The 13,245-nt window shown below is 48.1% G+C and overlaps 1 protein-coding gene and 1 long non-coding RNA gene across 2 annotated transcripts in view; one reads left to right on the top strand and one right to left on the bottom strand.

The window, feature by feature from the left end:
- Nucleotides 1-6,182, bottom strand: part of AHRR (aryl hydrocarbon receptor repressor) — a 78,786-nt gene extending 72,604 nt beyond the window's left edge. The window contains exon 1 of the mRNA XM_077304629.1: nucleotides 6,030-6,182. The gene's annotated coding sequence lies outside the window, so the exon portion shown is untranslated. The remainder of the gene's footprint in view (nucleotides 1-6,029) is intronic.
- LOC143821061 (uncharacterized) lies at nucleotides 75-12,492 on the top strand. The gene is made up of 4 exons (XR_013225651.1): nucleotides 75-359; nucleotides 3,559-3,631; nucleotides 4,670-4,722; nucleotides 12,436-12,492. It is a non-coding gene; the product is annotated as an uncharacterized LOC143821061 (long non-coding RNA).
- The last annotated feature ends 753 nt before the right edge of the window (nucleotides 12,493-13,245 follow it).

Raw genomic sequence — 13,245 nt, 5'->3', positions numbered from 1 at the left:
ACAGCCAACAGTAACTCAACCAACAGCCATTTTAAGGGGCTACAATGTAAAAGAGCCTCTTGTGGCGCAGAGTGGTAAGCAGCAGAAATGCTGTCTGAAGCTGTCTGTCCATGAGGCTGGGAGTTCGATCCCAGCAGCCGGCTCAAGGTTGACTCAGCCTTCCATCCTTCCGAGGTCGGTAAAATGAGTACCCAGCTTGCTGCTGGGGGGTAAACGGTCATGACTGGGGAAGGCACTGGCAAACCACCCCGTATTGAGTCTGCCATGAAAACGCTAGAGGGCGTCACCCCAAGGGTCAGACATGACTCAGTGCTTGCACACGGGATACCTTTACCTTTACCTTTACAATGTAAAAGCAGGTAAGGAATACACCTCTGCAGAAGTAGTATTCTATGTCATTTTTGAAAAACTAATTCAGGGAAGGAAGAAGAGACACCAGAAATTATCAAGAGATCCTTTATTGCCTTATCTCTACATATATATATATTTTTTTTTTTTTTTTTGGGGGGGGGGAGAATATTTGGATCAGAGTTTTATATCATCTGGTATCCTTGCGTGGGTGGGAATAAGCTCAAAACAGTGGGTAAAACTGTTGGCACAGTGGAGAGGATGTTAAGCATGGAAGGGAAAGGGGAATTTAGTGCTCAAGCCCAAGGTAAACATGCAGGGTTAGGCACCAGCTCATGTCAAGACTGAAGAAAGAGCTGTTTTCCCCTCCTAGACCCAGCAAGAGACGTTTGTGTTCGGCTATTAGGGTTGCCAACCTCCAGGCGGTCACTGGGATTGTTACAGATCGCCAAACCCAGCTCTCCCCCAAATTATACCCCTAAATCTCCAAAGTTGGAAACCTGTTGGCTATTCCTCTTCATATGGATATTGAGATAATTTATCTACCCTGCTTACCCAGTTTCCATCTTGCCCCATTTCCACCTCCATTCACCTGCTGGCCTTCAGATGGGGACAAAAAAGGGGATGGCTTTTCCACTCCTGTGGAGCGCCTGGGCCCTTGGGGGGCAGATGAGGACAGAGTGGCCCAGCAGCTCTGAATGGAAAAGAGGTTCAAAAGGGAGGATGCTGGGTCTACAGAGTTATGCTGACAGCCCTGGAAAAGTTTCCCAAGTGACTGGGAGTTATTTTTTTATGTATGACTTAAATGTGTTAAACATTTATCAGGTCAGGTCTACCCACCCTCCCCCCCCCAAAAAAAAAACACACCAATGATGGGCCTGGAGGGGGTGGGGAGGGGAGGGGGCCTGGGTGGGTCTGTCCACAACTCTGCTTCCCAACCACATTCTGCACGATCGCACCACTTCGGGGGCTTCTCAAAGCCTGAAGAATGTTTCAGGGGTTTCTCGACAGTAAAAGGGATGAGAAAGCCTGCTCTAAGCATTCAGTTATTTGCTCCCCTGAGCTAACATTGGCCACGCTGCCCTCAAGAACTCTGGCGATAGCTTCACCCTCTACCCGTGTCTCCTCAGTCTGCATCTCGCCGAAGCAAGATAGATCCTCTTCCTCACAAGGAAGACCCACAGCCTCCTGCTGCTGCACCGGGCTGGAACTGGACCCTTCCCCCTCTCGGAAGATCCCTAGCTCCGTCTTGGAGATGGGCTGGCCGGCCCTCCTCCTCCTGGGTCACTTGGCTCCCCCTTCTCCTGCACTAACCTGAGCAATTTCTCCTCCTCCCCCCTCCCCCTCCCCCCCCCTGGCAGAGAGCTGTCTGCAGAATTTTCCTCCCCTCCTTACCTCCCTTCTACGGTTTGGCTGCACATTACCATGATCACTGAATAATGGCCACTAAGGAGACCTTGGCCAAATGTCACAGGGTAGAACTGGTTCTGCACAGCCCCAGCCGTGCCACAGGAACAAGCAGCCCCCATTTACAGTCACTTCTTCCTCTTGCACCCTTTGGGTAGCTGGTGTTTTTGGAGCACGTTTGGAGGTTTCTGCTTGTAACAGGCGGGGACAGGCGGCCCGCAAGTGGCCTGTCCCTCCACAGTTAAAGCATCTTCTAAGCTGGGGCCACTTCCAATTGGCTTTCTTAACTTCTGCCTAAGCAGAAGCCCCTACCCATCCCCTCCCATTTTTGCCACACCCTACAAATAGGTTTTACCTTGCTGTGGGGATAAGCCCCAGGACTGCTTTCGAAAGTGCTCAGCCCCAGTTTGAACTGTTTAAAAACTGTGGCTTACTTTCCCCACCCACCATGAGCATGCTGTCGTAAATAATGCCCACATCCCCAGGTAGGGTGCTACAGAGGTGGGACACGTAGTCCACCCCTGCAATCCTCCATTGCTCAGACGCTTTCTCAGAATTTACAAGATTTCCAGTGGGGTCTTTCCCCTCCTTTTATTTTCCTGCTTTGCTCGGTCTGCAAGCACATCGTCTCCAAGTTGCTAATTTTAGACCTTACCATATCAGATATTTTGTGCGCACTCTTTCTAGCACAGGAGTTAATTCTTACAATATCTTTGTGCTATTAAAAAGATTTTCTATATATAGTTATTTTGGGATAGCCATGCAAAACTACATTTCGGTGCATTCTGACACATCAAAAAGTAGATGACAAATCTGGCTTTCCAACACACAGAGACAAAAAACCCCCACAAACACACGAGCGTATTAATTTCCCTATATTCACACACAGGGAACTATGCACACAAAAACCCATACTGGGGGAGTCTGTTTTAATTGTTCCAAGGGCCCTTTTCTTGAATATATTTATGCAACATTTATCCTGATGACTTACATAAAGAGAGACCAATAATTATACCACACACGATGATATCACTTGCAAGGACTATTATAAGTCTGAAAAATAAAGAGGTCTTGTGTCCCACAAAATGGTGCCGATGGCATTCTAGGTAGCAGACATGCATGCTTCAACTTTGTCCTGAAAAGGTTCTCTGCAGGGAGGCACAGTCCTGCCAGCCTATTCTGATCTAGCTTCTGATTTCTCCAAACCCACAAATCCCTTTTTAATATCAGACGGAACAACTTGCAAGCATTGTTAGTGGATGAATATGTCCTGCAAACCACACAAAAAAAAACCAGATGCGTTTCGGCCTCTACAGACTTCCTCAGTGGTCAAATATGCAGAGCACACATATACAGAACCATGCAGCAAAGGGGGCAAAATAATTCTTAACTCTCATAAAACACTAATTTTATGAAAGAATTTAGTATAATAATGTCAATTTCAACCAAAATAATTTGGGTTTTATTTCCTTTTTTTAATTTCAGAGAATAACACCTGGTTGTGGAAAATATATAATGCTTTCTGAATGTGTGTTCTGGATGTTTACTGTATTTTTGACCCCTGAGGAAGGCTGTGGAAGCCGAAACACGTTTGGTTTCGTGCAGTTCGTAGGATTTACTCATTCCCTAGGAATGCTTGTAAATTGTACAGGCTGATATTTGTATACCTAAAGTCTTTAATTTTACATATGCACGGACTATAATAAACATTTGTTTTTTCCCCATTTGTTGTAGCTTGGCCCTCTTGATGCAAGTGGAGTATTTTGGGTTGAGTTTGTTTCTTCTCTTTTGCTGTTTCCTTAGTGATCTAGACCTGCTGTTCAACAGAGCTTACACCGTCCGATTTACCCACAGCGGAAGGGACTACTGCTGCCAGGTAACCTCTGAACAAGCAGTTAAACTGCTAAAATCCAGAGGGCTAGGAGAATGACCGACAAAACCTTTTGAGAACAGATTCTGCAAAGATCCACAACCCCAGTCCTGTTCTTGAGAGATGCCTGTAGTCGGGAATCGCTGTACAATCAAGCGCTCAATTGTTTTCTCCTGAATTCTTTCATACCAGCAAGTAACTTCTTTTGTACAACAGAACAGAGATTTTAAAATGATGTTCCGAGGATCTTTGTGGGGTTCTCAGGAACTGATAATGAGGACGGAAAGTCCTTTGATGAGAAGCTCAGAAGCGCATCCCTGGAAAGTAGCTTGTTTACTACTGCCAATCTTTTCCAGTAGTCGGTCCTGGGAGAATAGTGTACCCTTAAACAGTTTCCTGACACCCGGCTGGGACCCCACACGACCTGGGAATGCAAGAATCCCAGAATCCTCTACCATGTTCAAGGCTCCATGGCAGATATGATGGGGCAGACTGATCAAAGTGGAATTTGTTGTTGGTGGTGACAAGTCACAGCTGACTGATGCCAACCCCTTATAGGTTAAGGCAAAAGATGTTCCGAGGCGGTTGGCCATTGCCTGTGGCCACCCTGGACTTCCTTGGGGGGCTCCCAGCCAGGGCTGACCCAGCTAAGCTTCCGAGATCGGGCCAGCCTGGGCCATCCAGATCAGGGCCAAAGTGGAACAGGACATTTAAAACCCAGTTTAACTGATGGGGGGGGCTTTTATATTTGCTTTTTAAAAAATGTTTATGACTAAAAACTTGAATAGCAGTATTTTGGTATTATGAACTGGTTAATTTGCTTTAATTGCATGCCTGTTAGTCATCCCCTGCAAAGTTGTCTGATCTACTGTTGACCAACGGCTGGAAACAAACACTTGGATGCCTCCGACTCATACAGAGGCCAGGCAATCCGCCAAGGGACAAACTGTGTGCTGGCAATATTTAGCTGAAGGAAACCTTCACTAAATAGCTGCACACTAAAATATATACCGCATTTACCTAAAAATACTATTTTTTTCCTAGATACATTGTCAAGAAACAAAGAGAGTCATCTTCCTTTCACATGAAAGTTACCAGTATGTGCAATAATCATTTTGTGTATGTGTGTGTATAAAATGTTTAGGACGGTCACCTTACATTCAGGGTTCTCTTCCTTTTGGCTAATTTTAGTGAGTTAACAGCATAAAAGCAAGAAAACGGGTCATCAGACTTATAAGCACAGCTGTATGGATATGATCATTTTCAAAAAAGTGTTACTCTTTCAGATGCAAAGAGAGAAAGAAGGACTCTGTATTCCATATTTGGAATATCTGGCCTATTTTTGAATGACATGCCCATAAGGCCACGGAAGTAGCTTAGGAAATATTTCAAAGTAATGTATTTGAAGTTTAATTCTACAGAGATCCATTCAACTAATTCAGCTACACTTCATGCTTTTGCTCAGTCGTATCTCCCTTGTGACCGTATGGGCCCAATCCTATGGCACTTGCTTGTGTGTAAGTTTGGCCAAACTGATTGGGATTTAGAGAAGGGCAATTACTCGGCAATAAATTCATCAAGAATTGTTTTTCCCCCACCTTACCTGGAGCTGAAAAGAAATTTTATAAAATCAGAGTCCAGCAGCACCTGTCCAGCACCATCTGGATCTGTCCTTAAAGTAATGTTATTAGCAATAGCATTTTTAAGTGAACGAAACGCCTCCCCCTCCCCCCAGTTTTGTTTTCTCTTGAAATTCAACAGAACCACATTATGCCTCTTGAAAAGTAAATAGATTCATAATAAATATAAATAATTCATAAATAATAAAACCATGCAAATATTAGGGAGCAAATATCCCTGTGGTACGTTGCAATCTTTTAGGGTTAGGACAGAGTCTGCAAAGGAGCTTTTCATATTGTTGTAAAGAAAGAGAGAGAAAATGCAATAAAAAGAGTACTTCCTTATTTCTTTTTTAATATCTATGTAAACTATCAGCAAACAGTGGAGGCTCTGCGGCTTCTTTCTAAACGAAGAAGTTCCGGGGAAAGCCTTCTGCATCTCCACAGCGGCGATCCTAAACTAAGGATGGCTGAACAGCGCAAGTCAGGGAGGGAAAAACGCCACCGTGAGCGACCCGCCACTTCTGCCTTCAGAGCCCCTTTGGGGGCAGAGGAAGGGGGGCCATGAAGCCGCCGGTCTAGTCGCAGACCGTCTCGGCGCGCAACCTGCCGCAGTTCTCCGCGGGATCCCACCTGCCCTCTGCAACGGGCCGCACCCCCGGGGCCCCGCGCCGCCTTCACCCGAAACGGACGGAGAGCGCGAGGTCGTGGCCGCCCCCCCCTCCCCCTGCGCGGTGCCCAGGAAGCCCCTGCGGGAGCCGCTCAGCGCCCCGAGTCCCACTCACCGGCGCCGGCACGCGACGCGACGAGCCCGGACGGGCAGCGGACGGAGGAGCGGAGCGGACGGAGGGAGGGAGCGGAGGCTGCGCGCTGCGCGTCTGGCGGGCGGGCGGGCGAGGAGGGCGCGGGAGACACCCGCGGAGCCTCCCTGCCCGTTCGCACGCGATGCGCGCCGCCTGCCGCCACACCCGGGGGCCGCCAGAGGGCGCGCCGGAGAGAGAGCGGCCCCCACGGGGGGGAGGGGAGGGGGCGCCCCGGGTGCGAATCCCGCGCAGGGCTGGCTCGGCAGGCAGGCAGGAGCCCAGGGCGGACGGGGCGCACTTCTGCTCCCGGCTCAGCGCGGCGGGGGGAGGGGGGAGGGGGTGGCGCTGCGGTTGCCAGCCACCAGGTGGCGGCGGGAGACCCTATGGGATCGCCACTCCTCTCCAGGCGACAGAAATCGGTCCGCCCGGGGGAAAGGGCTGCTCCGCAGGGCTCGGGGCGCGCGACGGGGCTGCCCGCTGGCCTCGCCAAACCCCCAGACTCCATCCAAGGCCATTCAGCAGCCCGCCCTGGCAAAGTGGGGGTCCGAACCTGAGATTCCTCTTTAAAAAACGCCGGAACAACGTGCAACACATCCGAAAAAGACACGTAGAGCGCTGTGGCGCTTTCTAGCACACTGGCTCTGCCAGAAAAGAAGCCACCAGTGAAGCCCACAGCTTGGACCAGTGTCTCCTCCCATTCATCACGCACTCTCAGTCTCACCTACCCTGCAAGGTTGTTGTGAGGATAAAATGTAGGTGAGAAGAAGGACGCAAGAAGCTTTGGGTCCCTATTGGGGAGAAAGGCAAGGTACAAATGCAGGGCCATTCCGCACAACGGGCAATGCTGCTAAATCTATTGAAAAGCGCTGCAATCAAAAGCAGCAGCACACAGCCGTTTCTATCGAAAAAAGGCTCTCCCACTAGGGCGGTTCTCGTAACGCACAAGGTTCTGGTCTTGTCGAAATCACAACAAAGGAGACAATATTTTTCTGCTCTCCCTCCCACCCCTGGCTGTCAATCAAACAGAACAGCCAATTAACTGTTGTGTTCATGCTTCCCTTTAAAAACTGTTTTTTAAAAACCTGAAAACACCAGGAGTAACACACATTCGTTCATTCGATGTATCAAAAAGACTTTTTTCGCTGGTGAAGGAGCTGCCGCTTAATCGTTTACACGCTCTTAAAGTAAAAAAAAAAAAATCCTCCCCCCCCGGGCCATTTCTTCCTGAAATTATGGGCAGTGTCAAACGGGGGGCTGTATTGTGCTTGGAAACTTTACCGTCAATTGCTTGTGGAGGGATGTCAGCCAAAGAAGCATCGCTTATTCATTGCTTTTGCCTGTTTAAGGGGGGAAAATAGCGATCTCGAGGCTGGAAGCTCGGGTGCGAGAGATTAGGGAGGGACATGCTTGCTACCGCTATACTGAGAACACACATGTCTTTTTCGGATGTGTTGCACGTTGTTCTCAAGAGTGTAGCGGTTTTTTTTAGGGGGAATCCACTTTTGGGAATCCACAAAGCAAATTTTGCAGGAGTGTTGCAGGAGTGTTGCAGATTGTGTACGACGTCATGAATAACGAAAAATAAATAGCGTTGCACAATGGTAACACTTCAGCAACATTAACGCTGTGCAGAATGGCCCTAAATATAATAAACAACACAGTTAAAATTTAACGTTGTGTGTTCTGCTAAATGCTGTGTGATGCCTCTATCTAGGACACTTTATCTTGTTCTGTGTGGCATATATTACACTCTGTTCCCTTGTGTGGACGCACAACAATCTTATGAGGTAGGCTAAACTGAAAGAGTTCTTTGAACTCTCCCCAGATGCAATTGAATGGATGGAAAATTTATATATCAGTATTCAGGGGGATTGCACACCCGTTGTATCAGCTTGGTTACATATTTTATATTATTATATGGTTCCCGTGTGCAACTCTGCCATGTAGTAAATATAGAAATTTAATATAATCTATAGCTGGAAGAGTCTGACAGACCCAAGGAAGCCAGTGAAATTCACGGCAGGAAAGGAGACAGAACTGAACTACTGGCTTTCTCCAGTCATGGTTCAACCACTACAATTACACTCGCTCCAGTTATATGGAACGTACAAGGAGACTCATTTGGATTTGTATTGTTGATAGCCATGCCAGAGAACTTGCCCTTTCCTAAACATCCAGAAACTCTGAAAGGGGAAAATGAAGACCTGGGAGCCTGTAGGCTGCCTGACCCCCGCAGTGAAACCATCTGCAGCGATGTGACCAGTTAGGGCCAATACAGGAATTAAAACAGATAAACCATGAATCCTCTCATTCCACTGTGGAGAATGTAGGCATTTTCTTCTTCCATTTACTAGGATTTAGTGCCTTCGTATTAATTAGCTGTGTATGTATGCAGTTGCACAGTTATATGTGTAAACACTTTACTTCCTGAGTGACTTACTGTAACACAACCGTTTTTACAATTAACTTCAATTATTTGCGCTTCTTACCATTGTTTTAAAAAATGTATTCCAATTTAAGCGAATTTCCTGTGTGTGTTTATGTGAACTTTTTTTTCTTACTCAAGTGTTTGAGCAAAATAACCATGGCTGAGTCACATTCCTGGCCCTCTCTTGAACCAAATTCTGGCGTACTCATTATGCACCACTTAAGTTACACATAGAGTAGCAGTCATTTCTGTTGTTTGTTACACAGGTTGTTGTAGTGCACAACAAGGAGTCAAACCATTACAAATTTGGGTCAATTGAGACACACTGAAAAATGGCTTAAACCCATTTTGTGAAGAATAATTTCATATTTGCTTGAGGTATAACTTGACTAAACATAAGGCGATTCTATTCTATATAGCGGTCTCAACCAGATTATTTATTTATATTTATATACCCCCTTCCCCGGAGGCGGTTTACAGGAAACAGGAAAAAGATACAGATAACATATGGTTGTTACATGTTGTTACATGTGATAGCACATGTTGTGTTAACACATGTTGATACATGTGATAACATGTGTGATAACACATGTTGTTACATGTGATAACAGCAATAACCTTAGCATGATAACAACAACATTAGAGAATGATGGAACTTCAAAAGAGACTCAGCTCATCTCTGAGGGTTGGGCAGACTGGTAGCAGTCGTAGTAGGAGGGGCTTGGGGGCCATTTGGAAGCGATGGTTTGGGCCGACCTCAACCAAATGCCTGGCAGAGGAGCTCCCCTTTGCAGGCCCTGCGGAACTGTTTAGGTTCTGTCTAATTAATTAATTATTTGATTCATTATCTTGTCATTTTGCCTGAGACATATTTGGAACCCAGGCCTAAAGATTTTTCTCTGGCACCTATAAGTGAAAACTTTCCTTCCAGATTAGGGTTACCGGGTCCCACCTGGCTAGCGGTGGGTGATGGGGAGGTTGGGTTGCCAGATCCAGGTTGGGAAACGCCTGGAGATTTGTGGATGGAGCCTGTGGAGGACAGAGACATCAGTCAGTGGGGTAGAATGCCTTACAGTCCACCCTTCAAAACATCAATTTTCTGCAGGGGAGCCCGGTGGAATGAGCTCCCGGGAAAGATTGGGGCCCTGTGGGACCTTAATAATTTCCGCAGGGCCTGCAAGATGTAGGTGTTCCACCGGGCTTATGGTCGAGGCCCACAATAACACCCACCAAACAGTTGGCCTCACCGCTTGGAGAAGGAGAAATTAGAAAATCGGCTCCTTTCTAGAGGACTCCCCCATGTAGGTATTTTAGAGGGGTTGACAGTGTACATTGATTATTTTAAAGTTTTACCTGTATGCTGTACCCGCCCCGAACGTTCAGAAGGGTGGGCTATAAATAAAAGTTATTAGTATTGCTATTATCTCTGTAGTCTCATCTTGAGCATTAATTCCAAGGTTTCCCCAGGTCCCACCTGGTGGCTGGCCTACCTAGACAGACTATACTGTTGCCAACCTCTAGGAGAGTGATTCATTTCAGTATTACCACTGGTATTAATATATATTATTACTAGAAAGAAAGCCCATTTTATCGTGAAATAAAATGGCCGCTAGAGAAGGTAGTCTGGGCGGGAAGGCTTCGGAGGCCTCCGGTGGGGTGATTGCGTGTGTGGGGCGGCGATTGCGTGTCGCGTCGCGGCAGACCTGTTTTAGGGCGGCGGCACGGGCGACGGCAGCAGTCGGCGGCTCCGTGCGGGCGTGGCGGCTGGTGCCGACGGTTTGGCGGGTGGCGGGAGCGACCGGCGTGGCGTCAGCTGTGGCGGCGGAGGTCGCAGAGATGGCAAGCAGCGTGGCAAGCAGGCCTGTCACCCGTGGAGGACGCAGGGCGGCGGGGGCATGTGTAGCCGAGTCGATGCTCCGCTGCCCGCAAATGCTTTGCTGCTCCTTTGCCTGCAGTGAAGCATATGGCGACGGAGCACGGGCAGGGAGTCCGGGGCGGGCCAAGTAGCCAATAGGGAGGCGCGCTACGCTTGGCCCCCGAGCTTCGCGGCTCCTCATTGGCCCTCTCCGAGTTTTTATCCCGGACGGGTCCCGCCCTAACTCCTCCCCACAAGGCCTTACTATTTTATTTAGTCTGCGGTTCCCCACGGGCCGCCGCAAGACGTTTAAAGATACTACCTTTAAGGCCTGCAGTAGGAAAAATACAGCGGCGGCCGGGCAGCTGGAGGTGGGAGCCAGGCCGCTGGAGGGACGGAGAATAGATAGCGGGCGCGCAGGGACAGAGGCTTACCTGGGGGTGGCAGCCTTGGCGAGGTCGTGGCGGCGGGGGCAGTTAAGGCAGGGAGCGGACAGAGGGAGATCGGAGGAGACAGGGCATCCTCCCGAGCGGGTATTCTTGTGGCAGCGTGGAGGGCCGTGGGCGTCATCTGCTCCTCGTGTTGGCGTATGTGGATGGGGCGGGAGCAGGTGCATCCGCTGGCGTCCCTGCGGAGGCTGGGTGAGCAGCTGGCACTCACCTGATGGAGGCGGGTGCTCTAGGGGCCGGCCCAATCCAGATTGGCCTGCTGCCTCTGGATTCCTAGGCCCGGACAGACCCGGACATCAGAGGGGAGACCCGGACAGCACCACCCAGATGGCTCTTTCAACTTTATTTAAGAGCCTAATGGTTAAGAGTTCTTACCTTTGGGTTTACTTTTGTCTTATTACTTTATTGAACAGTCTTTGGCATCTGGGGAAAATATTTTGAAAGCAGAAGTTACCTCTGGCAGCCCTTTGTGAAGACTACAAATAAATTAGAGAAAAAAGGAAAACCAGACAAGAATAGTATTTTTTCCATTTATTGTCCTTTATTCTGCCCCTCTTCAGGATTGTTTTGTTTTCAACATCTCGGCGAGGCCTAGAGATCTCCTGGAATTATAACAGATTCCCAGACTTATAGATCAGTTTCCTTGGGGAAAACGGCTGCTTTGGAAGGTGGACTTTGTGGCAAAGACTGAGGCCCTTCCGGGAAAGTTTCAGAAATTCTCCAAACCAGAGTTGGTAACCCTAGAGGAAATTTTTATATTGCTTGTTTGAGTTCCATTTTAGGAGGACTGGGAGGAAAACCTTTTAGGCCTTACTTAGGCAGACGAACAAAATGATAGCATTGAGTTAGCCAAACATGCTCTCACCCCATCTTTCCAACTGATACCTTCACAGACTTTCCTTTTAAAATTGTGAACTATTATATTAAAACAAGATTGCCTCTCCCTCCAGCTTCTGGCTGTGCCATCCTTACTTTCAAGAAGTCCCATTAAACAAGAAAATCACATAGTAAAATCCAACTAAATGACACCAACCGTATTTCCACGATCCAGCAAACCTGTCACTTGGTCAAAAAAGGAAACCAGGTTGGTCTGACAGGACCTGTTGGAGACAAATCCATGCTGACTTCCTTGGATCACCAAATTGTCCTCCAGATGTTTGCAGATCGCTCCCTTTAATATCTGTTCCATTATCTTCCCCACAACAGAGGTCAGACTCACTGGTCTGTAGTTTCCCGGGTCATCCTTCCTCCCTTTTTTGAAGATTGAGGGGCTTGGGAATGTTCATCCTGGAGAAAAGGAGGTTGAGAGGGGACATGATAGCCCTCTTTAAGTATTTGAAAGGTTGTCACTTGGAGGAGGGCAGGATGCTGTTTCTGCTGGCTGCAGAGGAGAGGACACGCAGTAATGGGTTTAAACTTCAAGTACAACGATATAGGCTAGATATCAGGAAAAAATTTTTCAGTCAGAGTAGTTCAGCAGTGGAATAGGCTGCCTAAGGAGGTGGTGAGCTCCCCCTCACTGGCAGTCTTCAGGCAAAGGTTGGATACACACTTTTCTTGGATGCTTTAGGATGCTTAGGGCCGATCCTGCGTTGAGCAGGGGGTTGGACTAGATGACCTGTATGGCCCCTTCCAACTCTATGATTCTATGTTCAGTGAGAAGAGACGATGCTCCGGAAGTGTCGACTGGTTGGAGAGGGGCGTTTCCCACCGAAAGGCAAAATATGCAAATTACCTGCCTCCCTCAAAGAGAGATGGGAAACACCCATCCAGCTTTCCTCCTGACCCCTGAGGAGGACCCCTCTTGGTGAGTAACCAGTGGTTGTTCAAGTGGTGAGGCTGTGGTAGGGCTGAGGATCTAATTCAGGACAAAGAGAAAAGGAGGCATGTGGGAGAACACGGCTTTTGAAACTGAATTTCATGGCCAGAACAGAAAATAGGTTGAATGAGAAAACAACCAGTGATAAACAGCAGGAGCCAGCTTGGTGAAGTGGTTGGGTGTGGTGTCCTCTAATCTGGAGAACTGGATTTGATTCTCCACTCCTCCACGTAAAGCTGGCTAGGTGACCTTTGGACTATTTACAGTTCTCTCAGAGCTCTCTGAGCCTCACCTACCTCACAGGGTGTGTCTTGTGGGGAGAGGAAGGGAAGGCATTAAGATAACTGAGACCTGCTGGGTTAGTTTGGGTCAGTCATAGTTCTCTCAGAGCTCTCTCAGACCAACCTGCCTCACAGGCTGTCTATTGTGGAGAGAAGAAGGGTAGGCAATAGTGAGCCGCTTTGAGGCTCCTTCAGGTAATAAAAAGCTGGGCGCAAAAAATAGCTCTTTCTCAGGGTGTGGCAAGTTCTACAGCAGATTTCTTGCTTCTCCTCTCCCATGGTGGGGAGATGGGCTGATATTTCCTTGCCATGTTCACTGAAGGATAAGGATGGAACAGGCTGGGGATGGAACCTTCACAAATATCA

The sequence above is a fragment of the Paroedura picta genome, chromosome 11, assembly GCF_049243985.1.
Source record: "Paroedura picta isolate Pp20150507F chromosome 11, Ppicta_v3.0, whole genome shotgun sequence".
Lineage (NCBI taxonomy): Eukaryota > Metazoa > Chordata > Lepidosauria > Squamata > Gekkonidae > Paroedura > Paroedura picta.
Note: the sequence above shows the minus strand (reverse complement) of the source record. Positions and strands in the feature narration are given on the sequence as shown.